The sequence below is a fragment of the Tachypleus tridentatus genome, chromosome 3 (genome assembly GCF_004210375.1).
Source record: "Tachypleus tridentatus isolate NWPU-2018 chromosome 3, ASM421037v1, whole genome shotgun sequence".
Lineage (NCBI taxonomy): Eukaryota > Metazoa > Arthropoda > Merostomata > Xiphosura > Limulidae > Tachypleus > Tachypleus tridentatus.
The window spans coordinates 2,505,577-2,529,144 of NC_134827.1; the positions used below are offsets into that span (position 1 = coordinate 2,505,577).

At 33.3% G+C, this 23,568-nt stretch overlaps 2 long non-coding RNA genes across 3 annotated transcripts in view; one reads left to right on the forward strand and one right to left on the reverse strand.

Moving 5' to 3' along the window:
• The window catches only part of LOC143246005 (uncharacterized), a 144,010-nt gene that overhangs the window by 26,562 nt on the left and 93,880 nt on the right, over window positions 1-23,568 (forward strand). The window lies entirely within an intron of this gene.
• Window positions 1,306-17,599, reverse strand: LOC143246004 (uncharacterized). 2 transcript variants are annotated; one of them, XR_013025716.1, is made up of 3 exons: window positions 17,418-17,599; window positions 5,688-5,790; window positions 1,306-1,875 (listed from the first exon to the last, which is right to left on the reverse strand). It is a non-coding gene; the product is annotated as an uncharacterized LOC143246004 (long non-coding RNA). The 2 variants fall into 2 exon arrangements; XR_013025717.1 differs by lacking the exon at window positions 1,306-1,875 and adding an exon at window positions 3,905-4,298.

Genomic DNA, 23,568 nt, shown 5'->3' on the forward strand with positions numbered 1-23,568 from the left:
CTCGTGGGAGAACCCAGGTATTTTGCAGAAACACTTTTAGGATGATTCTCCGAAAGCAGACTCCATATTTTTTGCATTGATTTATAACAGAGAAAGTAAATAAGCAGACCTGCTAATTACCACTCGTAACTTGGTTAACCTTCATCAGTACACCTGCGGTCCATATGGACCCTCGACGATAAATATTTTTTATTATTTTTTCATTGGGCTATATAAGTTATATTTGTATTTATTTTCATGTAATTTTCACATTATCATCCTCTGACAAAATAGTAAAACTTTCGATGTCTTGCAGTCGAATAATTTTTGTGAATAAAAAGTTGCATTGGGTCCGTGCAAATCCTAAGTAATATACAGATTTGGAGCTCTGTGTTTTCATCAGGCATTGTGTGCATGAACTTACAAAGGCTATTCATTGTGATAAACAGTGATTACGTATTTAGATCTCTCCTGAAGTGAAGTAATGCGCACAACCAATTTAAAAGACGTCTCCAGAATCCCCGTGCAATGCAGAAAGGCGTCAAATCTGCCTTTGTAGATCTAGGATTGCTTGTGACAAGACAGCATGCTAATCAAGGTGTTCCAGCAACGAGAAAACGATGTTATCTTTGCCCGAGAATCGCAGACATGAAATTGCGTCAAACCTGCACAACATGTGGAAACCATGTCTGCGTTGATCACTCCACACCCAGTGTACGGTGTGATGAGAGTTTGTCAAATGACTGGTAAAAGATATGAGGAAGTCTTTATGTTCACTTAGAATAAGTTTTGCAAATATGTTATCCAAAATTTGGCAACAGTTTAGCTCTGAAATAAAATTAGATGTAATTCTTAATGACGAGAAACCCACTTGAAATAAAAATGTATCTCAGAACGGCTGGTATGGGTATTAACACTTTTATTGATAAGCAAAGACCAACGTTTCGACCTTCCTACGTCATCAATGCGCACAATCTACTTCAAAGACGTCTCCAAAATTCTCCGTGCAATGCAGAAAGGCGTCAAATCTGCCTTCGTAGATCTAGGATTGCTTGACACAAGACAGCATGCTGGTCAAGGTGTTCCAGCAACAAAAAAAGCGATATTATCTTTGTTTAAACTTGCATTATAGCGGCCATATATATGTGAGTCATAGGCCCGTCGGCTCGCTAATATTTCTTTACTCGCTAAACATTAGTGCTTTTGTTTTAAAATCCTGAGAAAATGATTAACTGTGGAAATACAAAATAAGTAGAAAAATGTGTGTGGTTTTGGTAATACATATTGTAATTATTACAAGGACGAAACACAAAATGGTAGAAGAAATAACATAAGTTAATGAATTATTATCTATATGTAATTTTACATCAAATTGCTTGTTTGTAGTTAAGCAGAAAGTTGCACAATGAGCTAGTTATTTGTGCTGTGCCCGTGACAGGTATCGAAACCCGTTTTCTAGTATTTTAATTTCGCAGACAAACCGCTGTGCCATTGCTCCAAATTGCTTTCGTCTTTTAATTTAATACATTAACATTTGTACAGAAAAACTAAGTATCTTGCATGCTGTAGTGAGGAGTAAGTCTCTGATGGCGACTTTGTAAACTGAAGCTCTTGTTCTTGGAACTAATAAATTACATTGCTGTAAACGAAAACCAAGAAGTTCTCCATGCTGCTTTGATAGAAACAAGTCACAAATCAGATCATTTAGCTCTCATTGTTTGATAAGACGAGGCAGTTTATGTTGAGGTGCCACAGAAATAGAATTACTAGATGAAGAGGATGAAGATGATTCATTGTCTTCTTTGTAGGATAGTGTTTCTGTTTCGTAATTCACTGGTGGATGTGGCACTGGAAGACCATCCACATGAGGTATTGGTTTTCTTCCAGATGCATTATCTGAAAAATTTAATGCATTGTTTAGTTTTGCCTGAATACTCAGGAACATTAGTGATGCAAAACTGACATTCGGTTACATGATCTTTGGGTTCACGCCGTATCATGGAAATAGCGAATAGCATGCTTACTCTTTTCTTATTCAGTTACTTCGTCAAGCCAAATGTGCAAATTTTACAATACACACACGAGAAGTCAGATATTTTTCTTGATAACCAATTTTACACCCAAAATGGTAGTAGTAAGCTACCTTTATTATCAGCGTGACGTATTTCTTTCTCGAAACTAAAATATATTTTCCACAAATGTAGTAGAAACTGTTTGGCTGATTTTTGCGATTTCAGACTTTACTTTAACTCAAAACAAGCAACGTTTCAAATGACTTACAAAAATATAAAATAACTTATTCGGAATTTATTTTTTTAAATAAAGTGTGTTGCGCGGTCTTTTTTGATTGTGGGCAGAACGAGGCGAAGTGACCAACTGAGTGAGTAAGAGGTAACTGAGAGTGGTATCCGACTCTGCCTCTTTCATGTTCAGTCACGAAACCTTTGGAATGCTCTAGCAAGTTGAGCATGAGAAGATTTCATGATTCTCGAGCGGAGGAGGTGAACATGGGAATGAAGCTAAAGTGGAGCAATTCAAGATCAGATATATTTTGAACTTTACACCAACATAATACAGTCAATGTATGAAGTTATCAAAACAATAAGCCTTTTACCAATTAAATTGTTTAAGTAAACATTAATTTCACAGCACAAATCAGTTGTATTAAGTTGATTATATATTATTTCACATAGTGCTAATAAAATATTGAGCTATTATAATAACTCAAATTCTAAAAGTGATGGACAAATTGTAATTTAATTTTTGAAAACAGCCCTACTATCCAGAATTGCTTGAATTTTATCCAGAAGAAAATTTTTGTTGTCCAGTGTAATCCGCATTTAGTGCTCTCAATAATAAATTCAGGCCCCCTGCTAATACTACAGCACAAATCTAAAGCTGTTTCATTAGAAAGGAGTAGAAATTACAGAGTTTATGTTTTAGCAGTTTAAGCCTACACGAGATCTAAGTAACTCATTTTTAATATATTTTTTCTATGTTTTTGTAATATTTTAATAATGAAAGTGGCAGGAGTAAAATGTACTAAGGAAAACTTTCTTTTCATTCAATATTATTTTGAAGAGAAACTCGACGCTGGTAATATCGTTATTATTTTATTTTTGATAATATATACATAAATTTATATATAGGTTTGCTTTTTTCAAAGGTAAGTAATGCCACTTTGGTCACGATACTCCGAATAACATTACCTTGAAGAAATGTAGTCTTCAGAAAAATGTAGATAATATGGATGTGAGACAACAAAGGAGAATTCTTTGTTTGAGGTAGAAGAAGTTTACTACAGCCCGAAATTCCTTTGTAAATTTTGAGTAGTTTGAAATACATCTCGTCTTACACGTGAGTAGATCTTTGTATTCTACGCTGAACTTGTACATACGTCTTTGGAACACTAAAGGCACATCTACGTGTACCTCTCGTGCATCATATATCTCATTTTAGATTTGATGTATACATTAAGAAACCTTACCGTTGCTCTAAACTTTTGTCTTTAGTGATGGAAAAATTTGCTATGTCTTTATGTGTTCTTGTTACACCTTTTCTGTGTTGTTTTTTTTCATCATTTCTTAAAGATAATATTTTTCCCTAAGGAATGTTCTATGTATGCCATTTAAATGCTAAATAATTAAGATAATTCTTCGTTAAATGTTTTTGTATTACACTATAGTTAAAGCCAAGTCAAAGCTTATGCTTTATATTACGATTTACTCCAAAAGTTATATGGAACCAAATTATTATCCATCCAAGATAGACGATAAGTATATATTAGTTAAAAGACGAATAAAGAATATTGAAGTAGCCACAAATGTGTTAAGTTATATTGTATTTTTGTAATTCTTTTTATTTAACCAATATAAGCTTACTTCAAAAATCAAGTTAGAAGACATGTGTTTACTGATAACAACGACACACTTCAAAATACAAAAATATATGAAGAGAAGAGAAATTAGAAAACAGAAAAATTATATCACAAAAAGGTGATACTGCTGTCGTTAGCTCTTAAAAATTAAAAGCGAAACTAATAAGGCAGAAGTAAATCCGTGCTTCTTAAGATGACAGAACTTTGATAAAGGTCTTTAAAAGGCAGTCATTAGTTCCAGAATTCTCCTTTTATCTCTGGTTTTTCTTTTCTTATCATATGATTTCTTCATGGAGCGCGTTACCGACCTTTTCGTGTCTTTCTATAAACTTATTACTCTTTTCATTTTAAACCATTGTTGCTATTTCGCGTCAATATGCAGGGGTGACCGGATAATGTTAGTTTTTTTTTTTCATTCCTTCTTAAAGTAAAACATAGGAAGCTGAAAGACAAAAGGATTACTTTAAAAGTAGCTTACAATGCACCACTTTTTACTGTTACTTCAACCTTACTCTTGATAAATGTTCATGTAATACGACTGTGCTTTTATTGTTATTTGTAGAACTGCTTCAAAACAGAACAAGAAAATTAATGACAATAGTTCTTGCCTCTTTGATAAGGCTTATCTGGTGCCTATAAAATCTTATTGGCTTTTATTATCAAGAAAAATTACGTTTATCACTTCTTTCAACAATATTTTAACAATTTGTATGTTTTAGAGTAAAGCAGCGCTAGGTTATCAACTGTCTTGCCTTGGGGATCAAATTCCAAATTTTAGTGTTGTAAGTCCGTTAACTTACTGCTATCCTCTTGGGGGACACTTTCAATAGAAATGAGTAAAATGTATTATTAGCTGTTGATCACATTATTATTCATATTACACTCTAAATCTATTACTACTTGACCTTTTTTAACAAACTTCAAATAATAAACTGTCATGGAACCCAGGTGTTTAGCGTAAACGACTCCAAACTTATTGCTGTGCAATCAATCACCAGTGGCGGCTAATAAAAACACACATTAAGTTCACAACTTGTTTTATTATTTTTTATGCATAACTCACTCACACACACACAGTATGGATAGTAGCCCTCATAGTTAAAGTAACATATTGAATTTAATTAATGGCATTTATATTATCTCAATTGCTCTAAAGTACATTTTTACGGCCTGGTATGGCCAGGTGGTTAGAATGCTTAACTTGCACTCTAAGGGTTGTGGGCTCGAATCTCTATCACATCAAACATTCTCGATCTTTCAGCCGTAGAGGCGTTATAATATGGCGGTCAATCCCACTATTTGTTGACAAAAGAGTAACCCAAGAGTTGGCGGTGATGACTAGCTGCCTTCCCTCTCGTCTTGCACTGCTAAATCAGGGATGGCTAGTGGAGATAGCCCTCGTGTAGTTTGCGCAAAAATAAACAAGGTATATTTCTGACTAGCACCTATCACCAACCTACTACGTATACATTAATTCAAGTAGTAAAAAATCCATACCCAAGCTGAAAACATATCAAAACAAATGAAGAACACACAAATAATAAGCAAAATAGCAGAAGCAGCCCAAACAATTTTGTATTATCTCTTCGCACAATACAAAACCCCCCATAATCAAGATGACAATTTTACCTTAATTATCACAATAGCCATTGAACACCTAACTCCAGTACTGCCACACATTACACAATTTTTCAATTACCACAAATAACACGACCTACAAATACATGGTAAACGGAAGAAAACACACATAGATTTGACAACATAAAATGGACATAGCCCTGAAATGGAAAGTAGTAATAAAAACAAATCAATACTTTTAAAACCAGCTTACCTGCCCTAAAGCCAAAAATATCTGATAACTGCAGCACATGACGGAGGAAGAGATGTCCAAAGAACCTGATCCTGCCTGCTCGCTAATGACATAAAACCTGATCCTGAGAAAACAAATAACTTTTCCTCTTAAATTTATTTTCAAAATAAACAACCAAAATACTGAAGTATTTGTTCTACTAAGTTTGATTAAAATGATATATTGCAGCACTTTAAAGACATATATATATATATTTATAGCTGAGCACAAACAACGTTATGATTACGTTACTGCATATTTCTGTATATAAGATTAAAGGTTTAGATGAGGAAAATTGCAGCTGTCTTATGTCAGACAATATCTAAACAAACACACTTCCACTTAAATACTTGTAACCGCTCATTAATTATCATTATGCACTTTCAAATAGGTATGTGATTTATATTTACAAATGTTTTTAATAGTTTAGTTCTTTCCAGTATATATAATTTGTCTTGCGTGTACACTAACAAACTTTCTCAAATTTGACTTATAAGCGTTATTGGTAACTTAGAAACTATACATGATTATAAATCTCAGGAAATTATTCATGAATTATTTAAACATAGATTATCAAATTAAAAGAAAGTGATTTTCAGGGCTCAGGGAAGAAACGTATGAAAAAAAATCACATGTATAATTAAGTCAAATTCTTCTCATAGTTATCCATCTATATTTTCTCTAGTGAAATACTTTAATTTAAATAAAGTTAAATAAATTTGAAATATTGAAGTCAAAGTAACTATCCATTAGGTTTAATTATAAATTGATAAAAAGACAAAGTAAAGATCTTCCAGATAAGTTTTTTATAACGCTGACAGATAAAGCAGAAAACTGTTTTGGTTTTATTTACAAAAAACAAACAAACTCAATTATAATTAATGAGCTGAATCTTACTAAAACTTGTGAGATTTCCAATAAATTATCCGAACAACTATAATCAGCATAATTAAAGTTTTAGAACTCTTTCAAGTTTATTACATTTTCAATATTACGTATGTAAATGTAATTTGTAAACTGCTTAAAACCCCAATTAAATTCAGACTTGTTACAAGTTCATTAAAGATTGTTACTAAAAAGCAATCAATTCAGGTAAAAAAAGTTTTAAAATAATTAATGCATAAAATTAGAGATAATTATTCTATCATTCATGACTCTTGAATATTAAACAGCTTCCCATGACTTAGGAATCTTAAATCATGTAGGACGTTTTATAGCAATGTAGAGAAAATATGATAGCGTGTGCTTTGTAATGCTCGTCATAACCGAAAGCGTTTTATCACATATCATTCATGGTTAAAATTAAAACCTTCACCAGCAACATTCAACTTTTTTATGATGTTAATTGTAAAATAGTACTGAAATTTAGGCTTCAGTTAATAAGAGAATTTAAATACATTTCTCGTTTGTTAGAGTCATTCTTACTGTTGTTAATGGTACAACACTTTTCAACCTAAAGCTTTAACTATGTGGACGCTAAACTTACCTCAGTGTCAATTTACAACTAAAAGGAATATAAGGTTAAACACTTTGCACAATTAATAATTACTAAAAGCAGGGACTTACTCTAAAAAGGATCTTCATACGATTCAGTGTCCTATGACACCGTCTTTAGGAGCAACGGTAAAGGCATGGTTGGGACTTATATATCCACATAATCTTTTATACACCAATAATACTATATAAGCTTACAATAACCAAAGTTACAAAACATTTGTTCAATACTTCATTATTTGTAGACATGGAGCCAGCTTCCTTGTTTAGTACGATATCATTGTCTTTTTTGATTTCAGTAGTTTCTCTGATATTTAATTCAATTTTAAATTCTACCTCTTTTATCTTTGATACCTCAAAGTGTCCGAAAAGTCTGGAATCATCGGCACTTCAATAAATTTTACAGAATGTGTATTACACGTTATTCGTGTAATCCGTAACAACTTTGGAAATGGTATTTTTATTCTCTTTGAATACTGTGAAGCATATTCGTGTCGTTGTTAATGGTCCAACACTCGTTTCGAATTAATTGTTTCAGATGTTCGGTGTCTCTGGTTTTCTCTTTGTGCACACGTACCTTGAATAGTCCCTAGAAAAATAAATTCACGAGAGTCAAGTCCGGAGATTCCGGGAAGCATAATCCAGTATCCTTAAAAGATGTCATTCACCCCATGCCAGACGTTCCGAGCTGCAAATCACCTATGATTCTGAACATTTTTGATATCGTATTTGCTTTGATCTTAAAAGGAGAAAATTCGTTGATTTTACTGACAAAGAATAAATAAATGTTTTGAGATTTAGGCACCACTGAATTAACAAATTATTTACTCATTACTTCTATTTAGTACAGTAACAATAATAATTATTTTTCTCTCATTCTTCTAACTTACATAATGTCAACAAGACAGAATGGCAGCTATGTCTCGCATACACTAACTATAGTATGAGTGATCACATAACTGTTGGAGACACGCTCCACATAATTGATTATTACGTCCATCATTTAGCAGTATTTCTGTTTCCTTACACTTCACTTATTTCTTCTTTTTTTTTTTTTGGAGGAGGGGGAAGGAGGTTTATCATAGCTTGGCGGTTAGAGGGTTCGGCTTGCAAAATTTGTGTCGTTGAATCAATATTTGTCATCGAATATGCTCTTCCTTTCATTCGGGGGGGGAGACTGGTAATATTAGAAAGTTATGGTCAATCCCAGGATTCAATGAGAGTAGCCCAAGAGATTGCAGTGGCTTCCGGATGGGTTGTCTTTCTTGTTGTCAGTAGTACAGTCCTACTGTACTTCCTCTTCATTTTCTTGTTAGAGACTTTGTATTGATAAAAATATTATTTGATAATTTTAAGCAAAAAATACTTGAAACGATCTCATTACAGTTCTAAATGTAATGGTCGGTGCACTTGTATGTTTCTTTTTTTTAATTTCTCGTAAAGCTTCACGAGGATTATCTGCGCTAGATGTCCCTAATTTAGTAGTGTAACACTAGAGGGAAGGCAGCTAGTCGTCACCACCCAGCACCAACTCTTGAGCTACTCTTTTATCAGCGAATAGTGGGATTGACCATCTCGTTATAACGCCATTACGACAGAAAGGGTGACCATGTTTGGCGTGACGGGGATTTGAACCCGTGATCCTCAGATTACAAGTCGAGCGCCCTAACTACCTGGCCATGCCGGGCCTCGATGCGCTTGTCAATATACCATCCGACTGTTTTAATTTTTTGAGTCTTAAGAATAAAATACGAAATAACTTATTCGTTTCTGTACTTGCAATAACTCATTTTAAAGAAATATTTTCCAAAATCTCGCAGTATTTTAAAATTGATAGTTAATGATTAACTGTTTTCTAGAACTTAAAGCACTGTATTAACATTCTCCTAATGTTACTAGCTAATATCTATATTTTGATGAAAGTTTGTTTATGAAGCACGCCTAAAAACTCGATTCATTTACTTTATCACACAGATACGTTGTTTATTACTTGTTTGGTTACACACAAAGTTACACAATATACCTAACACGTGTATCAAATCCCAGAGTTTAACGTTACAAACCCCTTAAGCAGAGCCGCCTTGAAAAAACAACTTATTTGTGTTTATGCAAAATGTGACACCCATGGGCAATATTTTTTAGCATCTATATATTTAAATGATGACGAATTTCTGACCATTCGACACTACAGCGCCACCATGCATGACAACATATATATGAAGGAATAGAAGAAGACTTTCCAAATAAATATATTATTACAGTGATATTGTTAAGCGATGCAGAACAAATGATTCATCTTGACGAGAAAGGCATTTAATGTTCTATATGGAACTGATAAAAGTCACATTGCAGAGTGTTTAAACGGCAAAGGAATACGGAACTACATCCCTAACACTGAATTTAGTCATCTGGTCTAAGGAAGGGAAAATTAAAGAAACAGTACTTAGCGTGAGTCTCCTGTAATTGATAAAATGTGCATAATATCTTTTGAACTTTCGGCAGATAATGATATGGAAGATTATGCTTCATTCCTTAGTCAGTTCACTACTAAGCTTTTCGAGTCGTGTGTCCAGTTAAGGCGAAGACGACCTCTGCACCTAAATGTGTTCTAAAAGGTTTAGATAATAAGTTCTAGAAGTCTACGAGACTTAGGATTTTCTATTTATGGTAGCTAACCATAATTCTGGTTTAATGACAGGAAGCTATGTACCATATTAGAGTAGTGCTTGGTTTAATCACACTAACAAATATCCAAATAAATGGGTCCACTGGCACGTTAATATATCATTAAAGAACACAATGAGATTCTTCCATCCACTCAAAATAGGCTCTATTTATATCATCATTTGCATGAAAAACAACTGTTATGGTGTGATCTAGGTTAACTAAATGAAGCAAGTTGTATCTCAGAGTAGAGTATTAATTAAAACCACACTTTGATTTATTTATTTTTTAACTAATAGCATATTACCATTTAGTTATTTGATCTTAAACACTATTTACTTGTTATTATAACTAGTCTGCATTTTGTGAAGTCCACAGACATAGATAGATATAAACAATAATGATTTATTATTATGCGTTTTTACAAAATGTGTATAAAGAAAGAACGTTTCGTATTACATGTTTCATTAAGTTTCAACCCAGAGCATTGGATACAGAAATATTATACTCAGAAATACTTAATCACATCTTTAGGAAATATGAAGACGAAACTGCACTACTACAATGGTAATAGTCTTCGTTCTAGTCACATAAAACATATTGTTTATGTTGAAAGTAATAGTAAAAACACTTTAACATTCGGCTGTAGCCGAGACAAAACAGGATGACTCGTGAGCGCATTCACTCTTGTTGAAAAGAGTTATACACTAATAAATGTTCGTTTGTTTTTGAGCACAATGCTACACAGTGGGATATCTGTAATCTGTCAACCGCGAGTATCGAAAACCGATTTTTAGTGTTATACGCCTCTCAAACTTACCACCGAACATACAAATAATATATTACTAGTTACTTTAAATAAATATCAACTATCTGGATCTATTTTTCCATAGCCTTTTCACATCTGTTTGTTGGTTAATTACAGATTGCCTTTTGGAAAGATCTGCCGAGGTCTTTGATCCTATTGAATAAAATTCTTAGTTAAAAAGTAATTTTGAGTTAAGCCATTCTACAATTTTTTTTTCTAGAACAAAGCCACATTAGCTTATATGCTGTGTTCACCGCAGAGAACCGAATGTCGGATTTCAGTGTTGTATGTCAATAAACTTGCCACTGTCTTATTGGAGAACAAATAATTTCAAACCCACAGTTTAAGTTTGCTAATGTAGTAGACAGCGATAACTCTTAGAATTACGCATCTAGTATTTTACTTTATTCATCTAGTAGACATTATTAAGAACCAAAGTTTCAACCCTAACTTTTCAATATCTTTTTCACTGCAGCTGTTTACACGGATACCTCATCAAAGTCTTTACTTTATTCACAAATGCAAAAATTAACTTAAAACATTTTTTAGCATGAGGAATCAATGCCATACAATTTTCTCGCGAAATATAAAAGAAAATAAACTCATAAGAATTCAAAACCATAACTCTTCTAATCGAGTATTAGTTACGTAGAACGTAATCTGGTAGGAATCTAGAGCTAGGCTTGTTTGTTTGTATTTCCTGCAAAGTTACACTAGGGCTGTCCCTAATTTAACAGCGTAAGCCTAAAGGGAAGACAGCTAGTCATCGCCACCCACCGCCAGCTCTTGGGCTACTCTTTTACCAGAAAGACGAATAGTGGGATTGACCATCACATTATAACACCCCCCCTCCCAGCTAAAAGAGCGAGTATATTTAGTGTGACGGGGATTCGAACTCACAAACATCAGATTACGAGTCGAGCGCCTTACCACCTGGCCATGCCGGACGTAAAGCAAAGCGCATCGTATGTAAGAAAAATATATATAAATATTAAGCTAGACTTTAGTGTGTTTAACAGACTGGATTTGATGGGGATTCTTAATGTGAAATATAAAATTCAAAACAGAACTCTTTTGTGTAGCTAAATAAAACTGAATTTTCTTTCAAAGAAGGAAGTATGGGAAAAATGGGGTAAGACGGCCACCTTATTTTCGAATGTGGTTTTTACCAATTAAGATGAATGTTATGAAAAAATGCACAAGATTGTATAATGAGCCATGTTTAATTATGAATGCCATCTGCAGTTAAAACAAGGATTGGTTTAAAATATTTTTAGATATCAAAAATGTATTTCATGCAGCTGAGGGATGTTTTACCTTCACGTATGAATAAAACGGACGTTCAAGAGCCTGTCTTCTAAATCATAATTACAATTTGAAAATAATTCTGACTCTAGCAAATTTAAATAATTTAAATCGTTATTTAAACGCTGCCCCAAATGGTTCAGGTATAAGTGTCCAGGTTTACGACGCTAAAATTCTGGTTTCGATGTCCGTGGTAAGCAGAGAACAAATAGGTCATTGTGTAGCTTTGTGCTTTAGAAACAACCTAATCAGATTACTTAAATAATTCAGTTAATCCTCGGAAAAGCCGTGTACTTTATTTAGGACAATGGCGTATGAGTGTGAGGCCGCAGATTGGAGACGGCTTTACTCTAAGGAGGGTATGTCTGCGGACTTACGACGCTAAAAACTGGGTTTCGATACCCGTGGTGGGCAGAGCACAGATAGCCCATTATGTAGCTTTGTGCTTAATTTAAAACAACAAAGCAACAACTACTCTAAGGAACTCATCCTGAAGCAATGACAGTTTATACATAAAACGTGTGATCTTGAACTGTGATTATTTTATGACATATTCGGCTGTCTACAATTACTCATTGTTTCAACTTAAGAAAATAAAATTCACACAAATACATATTCAAAGCGTTTTACTTGATCGTTCGCGTTCGCTATTGTTCGCTTTTGATACTTTTATGTCCAAATGAAAGATAAGCAGTAAATACTATTTAATTTATCACAGCATATGTAGTCTTATTTTTATTATTATGTATAGTTTTACTCTCCAGGAAATAGCTTTGCACCAACTATATAATAGTGATATTGATATTATGCTTTATAAAACGTTTTCTTCTCTAAAGGATTGACTTATCATAAGTGAAAATATATTCATTTGTGTAAACTTTTTAAATTTTCTAATAAATATATTTTGCTAGATAAATATCAACACTTACCATTTTGTGTTTATAAATATCCCATAGGCATCTGAATATGTAATTCAGTGTGAGGATATTAGTATGATTGATTCGTAGGATAAATATACAAGGTATGAAGGTTTACATTACTAACTAATACGTATCAGTAAGTCAAATTAATACATAAATAGATTTTTGTATTACCTGAATTTTAATAATATTGTTTATGTTAATAAATAAAGCATACCTGTAAGTTAGAAATAGTGTTATAGATAAACTTATATGATTTCCGATATAAGAGCTTAACACTAGATCTTTATTATGTAAAAACTTTGTTGATTCAGTTATTATACCTATTACAGCTCATATTAAGTTTAGAACTGCATAGATTTTAAGCTAAATTAATGTATAGATATCAGTTTGTTGCATAATACAAATATGTAGAATCTGATTAGTTAGGTTAATACGGAAAACAGACTTCTATGTAGATTATAAGTTAATTTAATATGTAAATATTTATATGTGTAAACCAAGAAGCGTGCTACACACTTTGTCAAAATGTAATTAACAAATATTAATTTTACAGATATAGAATGAAGCTGTATAGGGTATAATGCCAAGTTGTACTGCCTGTTTCACGTTTCAATATATTGGATTCCTTTTAGCTTATATAGTTAGTTAAGATGAAGATTTTTTTAAGGTTATGTGTGTGTTTTTTTTTCTTATAGCAAAGCCACATGGGGATATCTGATGAGTTCACTGAGGGGAATCGAACCCCCTAATTTTAACGTTATAAATCCGTAGACTTACCGCTGTACTAGAGGGGAACTTTTAAGCTATATCATTTTTTAGTACAAAGCGACCCGAAAGAGGCCTTTTCATTACTACATAGATCACATATTAAACTAATATATGTATATTTGCAACAGTAAATCATGAAGTACAGTGTAGTATTATTCTAACTGCAAATACTAAATTTAAACATCCAAAAGTTTATTATGTCCAAATTAATAAACAAAAAGTTCACAATAATGATAACCCAGTGTTTGGGGATTTATAACTCTAGAAACCGGGTTTTGATAACAGTGATTGGTTGAGCACAGATGGCTTATTGTGTAGTTTTGCGAGGAGGGTCATCTTATAATATATCAAATTATGTGACATCTTTATTTTTCTTTTTTTGCGCAAAGCTACACAATGGGATTTCCGCGCTCTATGCACCAAGGGCTATGAAATACATAAAACTGTTTACGCGCGAAGTGAAACAATAATTAAATTTTGATTTTTCCGAAGTTATCTTGACGTATGGCTTTGAAATATGAAACAATATTATATTTAAGACGCGGCTTATTTTAATCGAGTGGATAGTGTACCACACTATAGATGAGAGATTCAAGGCTCCAGCTGATATTTCATGGAACATGCTCCACTATTTCAGTTGTAGAGTCTTTATAAACACAACTTAGAGTAAGAGGTTGCCAAACATTAGGCGATATGTGTTACATTCTGAGTGGCTTCGCTTTGGTTAAAAGTTCTAAGTTAGAGATATTTATGTTTTATTCTTTGGGGCTCTGTAACTCAGCAGTTTAACCCATGTGTCGAAAAAGATGTCATTTAAGCTGAAAATGTCATTTTGTTCAAGGAATGTTTTCTTGCGCGCGCTAATCACACAATATTTTACAAGATATCAGTAATAAATTTCAGGTCTATCGCGGTTGCATAATTAATAAAAACGTAACAAGTCATTCTAATTAATAATTTGGATGATGACTTATGCGCATTAATGTAAACAAACCGATGTCACCATATATTTGTGTAGCCAGTTTGGATGTAGAATCTCTATTTGCAACATTTCAAAAGATAAACACACAAATGTATATTCAAAACTATTTGTTTAAATGATATAACTGAAATCGATCTTACTGATTTTATAAGTGAACTTTTACTGTATATTTAAGTACGTTTTTAAATTTTTCTTTATGTTTATTTTCGTATCATGATTTATTGAGTTTTTCCCAATAACGTTTTCGTAATTTTGCTCGAAACAATGTTGATTACTCTAGAAATGGCATTGTTATTTGTGTTACAAGTAGCGTGATAATAATTAATGTTGTTCACTGGGGTTAAAAAATATGGTATCAATAACATTCGGCTCGGCATTGCAAGGTGGGTTAAGGCGTTCGACTCGTAATCTAGGGTTGCGGGTTCGATTCCCCGTCGCTCTAAACCTGCTTGCCCTTTCTCTAAGCAATATTACTTACACAACGCAGAGTAAACGACGCACTTATTAACAGTAGTGTTTATAGTTTTGTACCACTACAACAGATATGAAATAGAGTAAAAAATTCTGTAATATCACAAACATGTAAATCATATTAGTCCATGATTCCACTAAACGAATAATAAAATATAAATTGTTCCTTCAGTTTAATAAGCCGTGAGTTCTCCTTGTGAGAATTGTGTACATCTGTAGTATTATAATTAGTTGAAAGTTTTAATCATTAAAACAGTATTTGATTTACACTCAACTATGAGTGAGGAATCGGAACAAATATCATGGTTTTCTTATCCCAAAACAGATTTTTATAATATCCCTTTTCAAATAAGACTTCAAAAGATTCAACTGCAATCAAGAAATGAAGTTAAACTATGATTTATTTTTAAGGCAAAGTTTTGTAAGATTTTAAGATTATCGCAAGTTATCAGGAAGCGAACAATGCACGTGATGTAATTTTATAGAACACAAGTCGTGTATTTGACAATGAATATAGACTGCTAAGATCACGAACGCAATATTAACATCAAAAACATTTATGATTTTGTATTATACAGTAAGTCGCCTACCAGATCAGGTGTGATACAACAGATTTTATATCATATCAAACGGTACAGTATGTTTCCAACAGATCATGTTTCTAGAAGGTATGTTATAACAGGTCTGCCACAAAACGGCACTGAACAACAGGTCCTCATCAAATCAGGAACAGTGAAAACATTCTCACCAGATAAAGTATGATACAGTAGGTCTTCTAAGAGAAGTGTAGTATAGAAGATATGTTAATAATACTTTTGTAATTTGAAACCATAGTTCCAAAACAACACTCAACATTTCCAGTTTTTCTAAGTATATGAAACTGTTCAGTAATACTCTTTTTATAATATACATAAACAGTGGGAAGCTCACATTTTTTTTGTACACGTTTCTTTAATACTCAATAACTGACAAATGCATAGTTTACTTGACGGGAAGCTAGCTAGTTTCTTCGCGACAAAAATATCTAATGGTCTTATAGAGATATTAACGTCCAAAGTTAATTCTCTAAAGCTAAGCGTTTTGTAATGTTCAAAGTCTATAATAATTTCTGGTCAAGTATCTGTAGTTTCCCGATTGATAAGTATTTATCACAGTAATAGCTTCCCAGGTTTATAGTATACTAACTGTAGCAAACAAACAACAATATTCTCAAAACTGACTCTTGGCGCGTCGATTTATAAAACATGGGTGAGATTCTTGAAAGTTCAGTTTGCAACATTGTAAAACATGTATTTTTGATTCTTATATGGCCCGGTACGGCCAGGAAGTCAGGAATCTGAGAGTTCCGTGTTCAAATCCCTATTACACCAAACATGCTCGCCTTTAAGCGTTATAATGGTCAATTGGTCAATCCCACTATTCGTTAATGAAAGAGTAGCTCAAGAGTTAGCGGTGGGTGGTGATGACTAGCTGCCTTTTCTCTAGTTTTACACTGTTAAATTAGGAACGGCTAACGCAGATAGCCCTCTTGTAGCTTTACACGAAATTGAAAAACAGACTCTTAGATTCGAGAATTTTCTACAAATTTAGAGAACACGTGGAACTTTTGCAATACACATTTAACAATATCAGTTACACGTATTTCTAAATATATATTAAACTGAAACAAACCAACTATTAAAACAAATATGAAATAGTAAATATGTTACAATATGATACGGGTCTATATGACATGAACACTATATGACGCGAACATAGTATGATGCAAATTCAAAATTTAGTGAACAGTATATGACGAAAGCACTGCATGATGGCACTCTATCACATGAGCTTTGTATGACGCAAATAAGTGACATGATCACTATATGAAGCAAATATTATATGACACGAAAACTTTATAACATGAATATTATATTATTCGAACTCTATATGACAAGAATACTACATCATACGACCCTTGTACGACACAGAACTTATATCATATGAACTCTGTATAATAGGAACTTTATATTCAAATGGTATGATATGAACACTATATCGTAAGAACTTTATATGACATGAATTACATGTTATTCTGGAGTTAACATTTGGGATAAAAGATATTAAATATGGTTAATCAGGTTAACAATGACATTGATATGAAACACATACAGGGGGAAAGAGAGTAATATTTTACGAACACGTTAATAATACTTTAGTGCCATAGAATAAATTATTATTATTATTATTTTATTGTTAATGAATTTTTTCACTATCGAGTAAAGCTCTGACAGAGATTATAGAAGCAAGAGTCTTACATTCAGTCCATTGTTAGAATACGGTACGTGTTGATTGATAAGCTAAAATGCCTATTAAATACACAATCCGCTGCAGACCCGGATGATAATCAATAAAGCTCTTGTGGTAATAGTTACAGGGACGTCAGGTGAGAGATAAGGGAAGGAAAGCTTTGTTAATACCTGGAACCACGCCACCTTCTCGTTATTCATCGCTCCTGCATTTTACTATTATCGGGAAGAAAAAACAGTATAAGTAGAAGACGTTTATGAATATAATATATCCACTACAAAGTTTTATAATTTAATAATTTTTCAACCTTTGGATTTTTAAGAGCAGAAAAAATATTTTAACTCGTACATTATTTTTCTTCTCATATTTACTTCAGAGTTGACGTATGTTTTTATTATTTATTGAACTTAAAAATGTGATGATAATTTTAACGCCTAAAAATGTATTCACACCAAACATGCTCGCCCTTTCAGCCGTGGTTGCGTTATAATGTGAGGGTCAATCACACTATTTGTTGGTAAAAGAGTAGCCCAAGAGTTTGCGGTGAGTGGTGATGACCAGCTGCCTTCCCTCTAGCCTTACACTGCTAATTAGGGACGGCTAGCACAGATAGCCTTCGAGCTTTGCGCGAAGTTCAAAACAAACCAAATCTCTCTGTCTAATTTTAAACAATAACTTGGTCTAGCTTCGCCCTATAAACCTACAGATAGGCAGCTCGAGATGCTGTCTACTAGGTCATGCCTGGTTTCTTCAGCTAAGGAAGATATATATATAACGAGTTTAATTTTCTAGTGAAAAAAAGTACATTTTATACAAACACTTGTTTTGTTTGATAAACGTTAAAATCTTTTTCTGAACAAACGTAATTTGGATAAAATTAACCTAATGGTTACAATATTTAAAACGTACTTTAATTTTTCATTTATATTAACAAATTATCCTAACGATGCAATTTCACATACTTTAAAAGTTTATTTGGAGCCTGACTAGGCGTGTTGTTAAGGCTTTCGACCCGAAATCTGTGGCTCTCGGATTCTAATTTCTTTCATATCAAACATCCTCGACCTTTTAAGCGCGAGGGTCTTATAATGTGACGATCAATTCATCTACTGGTTGGTAAAAGAGTGGCTCAAGAGTTGGCTGTAGTTAGTATTGATTAGCTGCCTTTAGTTTAGTCTATCTCTGCTAAATTAGGGACGATAGCGCAGATATCCATCTTGTAGATTTACACGAAATTCAAAACAAAGCAAACCTATATTTCTTTTTATTACAATATTAGCTGGTGTACCCGTCCGTTGGGCGAGTGAAAAACATACAAATGTTTTATAATAAAGGATAGGAAATTGTGCTTCTATTTTTTCTTAATATTATAAATATTTAAAGTACAATGAAAATACATAAAGATACTAAAATTAGAAAAAAAGACGTACTGTTTTCGAGAATTCTATCCGTATGAAATGAGGTAGGAATCCTACTCCTTCATGACTTTTTCATATTATACCGTGTCAGTGTGTTAAGTTGGTTGTTGATTGATAAAAAAAATACAATCACGCATATTGACAATTATTTACATAGAACATCGGGTATCAGTCCTCACTCTCTTCCTGACCCTTCTCATGTCATCTTGTACCACTGTGTCAAGTTTGGTGCTGATTAATCGGGGAATATGGAAACCTGTAAAGAACATGTGGCTGAAAGGTGCGAGCAAACAGATACAAACTAGTTTTATATATGATATTACGTCCCCATAAGCACATCTCACGCTTTTTGATTTTTTATCTGAGCAGCATTTGATTATAACTGGTTTTTCTTAAAAATGGTGATGCACTAGATATCTCATTGACTATATTTTTTGCTTTACATTTGAACAGAATGTCTTCTTCTTCTGCTAAACCAAACATTTGTAACAACAGATCATCAGTCATGGTAGATCGCAGCCTGTTTTTCACAATTCTAAGCTTGCCCAGAGTTCTCAGCAGATGGAATTGATGCTGTCAAGCATATAAGGATACTGTAATGTATAGATAACTGGAGAGATGAGTGATTAGATGCAGTGGTTTAACAAAACTGTTATTTTGCGTCTGCCTCTCTTGGTGTGCTAGATTTACAAATGTTTGAAACTTCACTTCACTCTCTACCTCGGGAACATTTTTATTATCAAAACTGGTAGTCTTCTTGTTGGTAGACTCTGTATGCCTCTCGAAAATCTTGGAACTCTTTTACTACTTCCACTGCATCAGAACCATAGTTCTTATGTAATACCTGAATATCTGTTGCCAACAAAGTCACATAATTACCTTTAAGAAGGTTAACTAGAATGAAACATTCTTACATGAAAGAGTAATTACTACAATATAATCGGTTTTGTAGTTGCTGAATGACTTTATACAGTACATTTACGAAAAACTTTTATTAATGCTTCGTTACTGGCTAGTTTACTATCAAAAAGTTTTTGTTGCCTAGAAATTTTAATAGAAATACCTGCTAGAATATCATGAAGGTTTGCAAACTGTTTTGTATCATTGACAATAGTGTGGTGAGCTGAAGCTTGCAATCTTTCAGGAGATGCTGCAACACTTAGGTCTTTTGTAGATTATTGCAGAACCCGGGATGCTGATCCTACTCTTTTATAAATGACCTTTAGTATAAACACTGATAAAACTATTCTGCAACTATTCTAAACTTGAGAGAAACCCAACTATACTAATATGTGTAGCACCATTATTTGCCGCTTTCGGTTTTTGTAAATAATTTATGATGTGCTCATGTGTCTCCACTATTTATATGCAAAAACGGCTCGTTTGGGCTGAGAAAACACTTTTACATAGAAGAGCGAACAACGTTTCGACCTTCTTCGGTCATCGTCAGGTTCACAAAGAAAGAGGTAACTGACCGGAAGCTGACCACATGTTTGAAAGGGGTTGTGTAACTGTGTGTCGAAATGTAGAGGGCGGTATTAGATGTTTGAATATATAATTTTATTTTATTAATATAGGTATAAAGGCGTTCCTTTATATTGGTTTATTTTGGGTTTAAGTTGTTGTATAAGTAAGGCTTCTTTAATTTTGCGTTTGTTTATGTTTGTTTCTTTATTTAGTATTTGAGTGTTTTCTATGGTTATGTTGTGTTTATTTGACTTGCAGTGTTCGAAAACGTGTGAAGGTGACTTTTTATGTTCTTTGAATCTGGTTTCCATTTTTCTACTTGTTTCTCAATATAGAAGTCGTGGCAGTTATCACATTGTATTTTATAAATAATGTTGGTGTGGTGTTTGTCAGTGTAGTTTTTACATAGTATAGACCTCAGTTTTGTGCCGGGTTTTTGAATAAATTTGGTATTAATTGGAATGTCATATTTTGTTACTAATTTTTGCCAAATGTTGGTTATTTGTTTGCTGATGTCCGGAATATATGGTATACAGCAGTATATGGTTTCGTGGTTTTTTGATTCGTGAGCTGTATTTACTTTAGTTGGTTGATTTTGCTTTCTGTCTAGGTGTGTGCGTATAATGTTTTCCACGGTTTGTGGAGGAAACTTATTGATGTTGGTGAAGTATTGTTTTATTTTGTCTAATTCATCGTTAATTTTATCTGGTGAGCATAGTTTTATGGCTGTGTTTATTTGGTTTCTTAGTATGTTGAGTTTTTGTTTGTTTCATGTGCTGAGTCCCAAGGAATGTATAGTCCAGTATGGGTGATTTTCGGTGGATTTCTGTTTGAAATTGTGTATCAGTTCTTGTAATTTTGAGGTTAAGAAATGATATTTGATTGTTTTCTTCCTGTTCACATGTGAAGTTGATGTTGGGATGTATAGAGTTAATGTGATTGAAAAAATTAAGTATGTGTTCTGTAGATTTGAATCCCGCAACCGTGTCATCTACATATCTGTACCAGTATAGTGGTGGATGTAATGCTGTGTTAATTGCTTGTGTTTCAACTTGTGTCATAAAATATTGGCTAGAACTGGTGATACTGGGTTGCCCATGCTTAGGCCATTTGTTTGTATATAGTTTTGGTTGTTGAACATGAAGTTTGTCTTTATCGTGGTGAATTCTATGAGGGTTGCTAACTGGTTACTGGGAATTTTTATAGTTGGGTTAGGGTCTCGGATATAGAGTTCTAAGGCTATCTTGCAGGCTTCAGTGGTTGGAACTTCTGTAAAGAGGATATAACATCGAAACTGGCCATTAAGGCTTTATGATTAAGTTGATTTAGATTAGACTTGAAATTAAAAGAGTCTTTGATAAGTGAGCTGGCTGATGTTACATATTTGGAGAATGCCCATGCTATGTATTTACCAAGGTTGTAATTAAACGATTCATATGTGGACATTATTGGTCGTAATGGACAATCTGGTTTATGAGGTTTGGGGATGCCGTATATTTGCGGTGTGCGTGAGTCGTTTTACGTAGGTAGGAATAAAGTGTTTGTGAAATTGTGTTGGCTTTTTTCATTTGTAGTAGTAATTTGTTCAGTTGCGTCTCGTGTGTCTTCGTTGGATTTGTGTGTATTGGTTTAAATTTGTTCGTGTCTGATAGGATGTTATTCATTTTTTGGATGTATTCATTCGTGTTCATTATGACTATAGCGTTACCTTTATCTGCTTTTAAATTTTATGTTTTTTGTCTTGTTTTAGGTTTTAATGCAATTAATGTCTCTTTTGTAAGGTTGTTTTTCAGTTTTCTGTTTTGTGAAATTATGTTGATGGTTTTGTGAGAAAATTCTTTGAAAAAATCGTTTAAGATGTTGTTTTTAGGTGTTTCTGGAAAATATAAATTTGTAATTTTACCTGGAAAGTTTGGCTGTTGAATGTCAATAAAATTATCTAAGTTGTCTTCTTTCTGTTGGTTGTTTTTGGTTGTTTCCTTGTTTTTGTTCTCTGTAGAAAGTATCACAAGTCTCCTGGCTAACCTCATAATTAACAGATCCGACCGTCAATTAAACACAGACGAGAAACAACTACTTAACAAAGGACTCAACTTCGCTATAGCACCTAGGTACAGACCTAGCCAGGAGACTTGTGATACTTTCTACAGAGAACAAAAAACAAGGAAACAACCAAAAACAACCAACAGAAAGAAGACAACTTAGATAATTTTATCGACATTCAACAGCCAAACTTCCCAGGTAAAATTACAAATTTATATTTTCCAGAAACACCTAAAAACAACATCTTAAACGATTTTTTCAAAGAATTTTCTCACATAACCATCAACATAATTTCACAAAACAGAAAACAGAAAACAACCTTACAAAAGAGACATTAATTGCATTAAAACCTAAAACAAGACAAAACATAAAAATTCTAAAAGCAGATAAAGGTAACGCTATAGTCATAATGAACACGAATGAATACATCCAAAAAATGAATAACATCCTATCAGACACGAACAAATTTAAACCAATACACACAAATCCAACAAAGACACACGAGACGCAACTGAACAAATTACTACTACAAATGAAAAAAGCCAACACAATTTCACAAACACTTTATTCCTACCTACGTAAAACCGACTCACGCACACCGCAAATATACGGCATCCCCAAACCTCATAAACCAGATTGTCCATTACGACCAATAATGTCCACATATGAATCGTTTTATTACAACCTTGGTAAATACATAGCATGGGCATTCTCCAAATATGTAACATCAGCCAGCTCATTTATGAAAGACTCTTTTAATTTCAAGTCTAATCTAAATCAACTTAATCATAAAGCCTTAATGGCCAGTTTCGATGTTATATCCCTCTTTACAGAAGTTCCAACCACTGAAGCCTGCAAGATAGCCTTAGAACTCTATATCCGAGACCCTAACCCAACTATAAAAATTCCCAGTAACCAGTTAGCAACCCTCATAGAATTCACCACGATAAAGACAAACTTCATGTTCAACAACCAAAACTATATACAAACAAATGGCCTAAGCATGGGCAACCCAGTATCACCAGTTTTAGCCAGTATTTTTATGACACAAGTTGAAACACAAGCAATTAACACAGCATTACATCCACCACTATACTGGTACAGATATGTAGATGACACGGTTGCGGGATTCAAATCTACAGAACACATACTTAATTTTTTCAATCACATTAACTCTATACATCCCAACATCAACTTCACATGTGAACAGGAAGAAAACAATCAAATATCA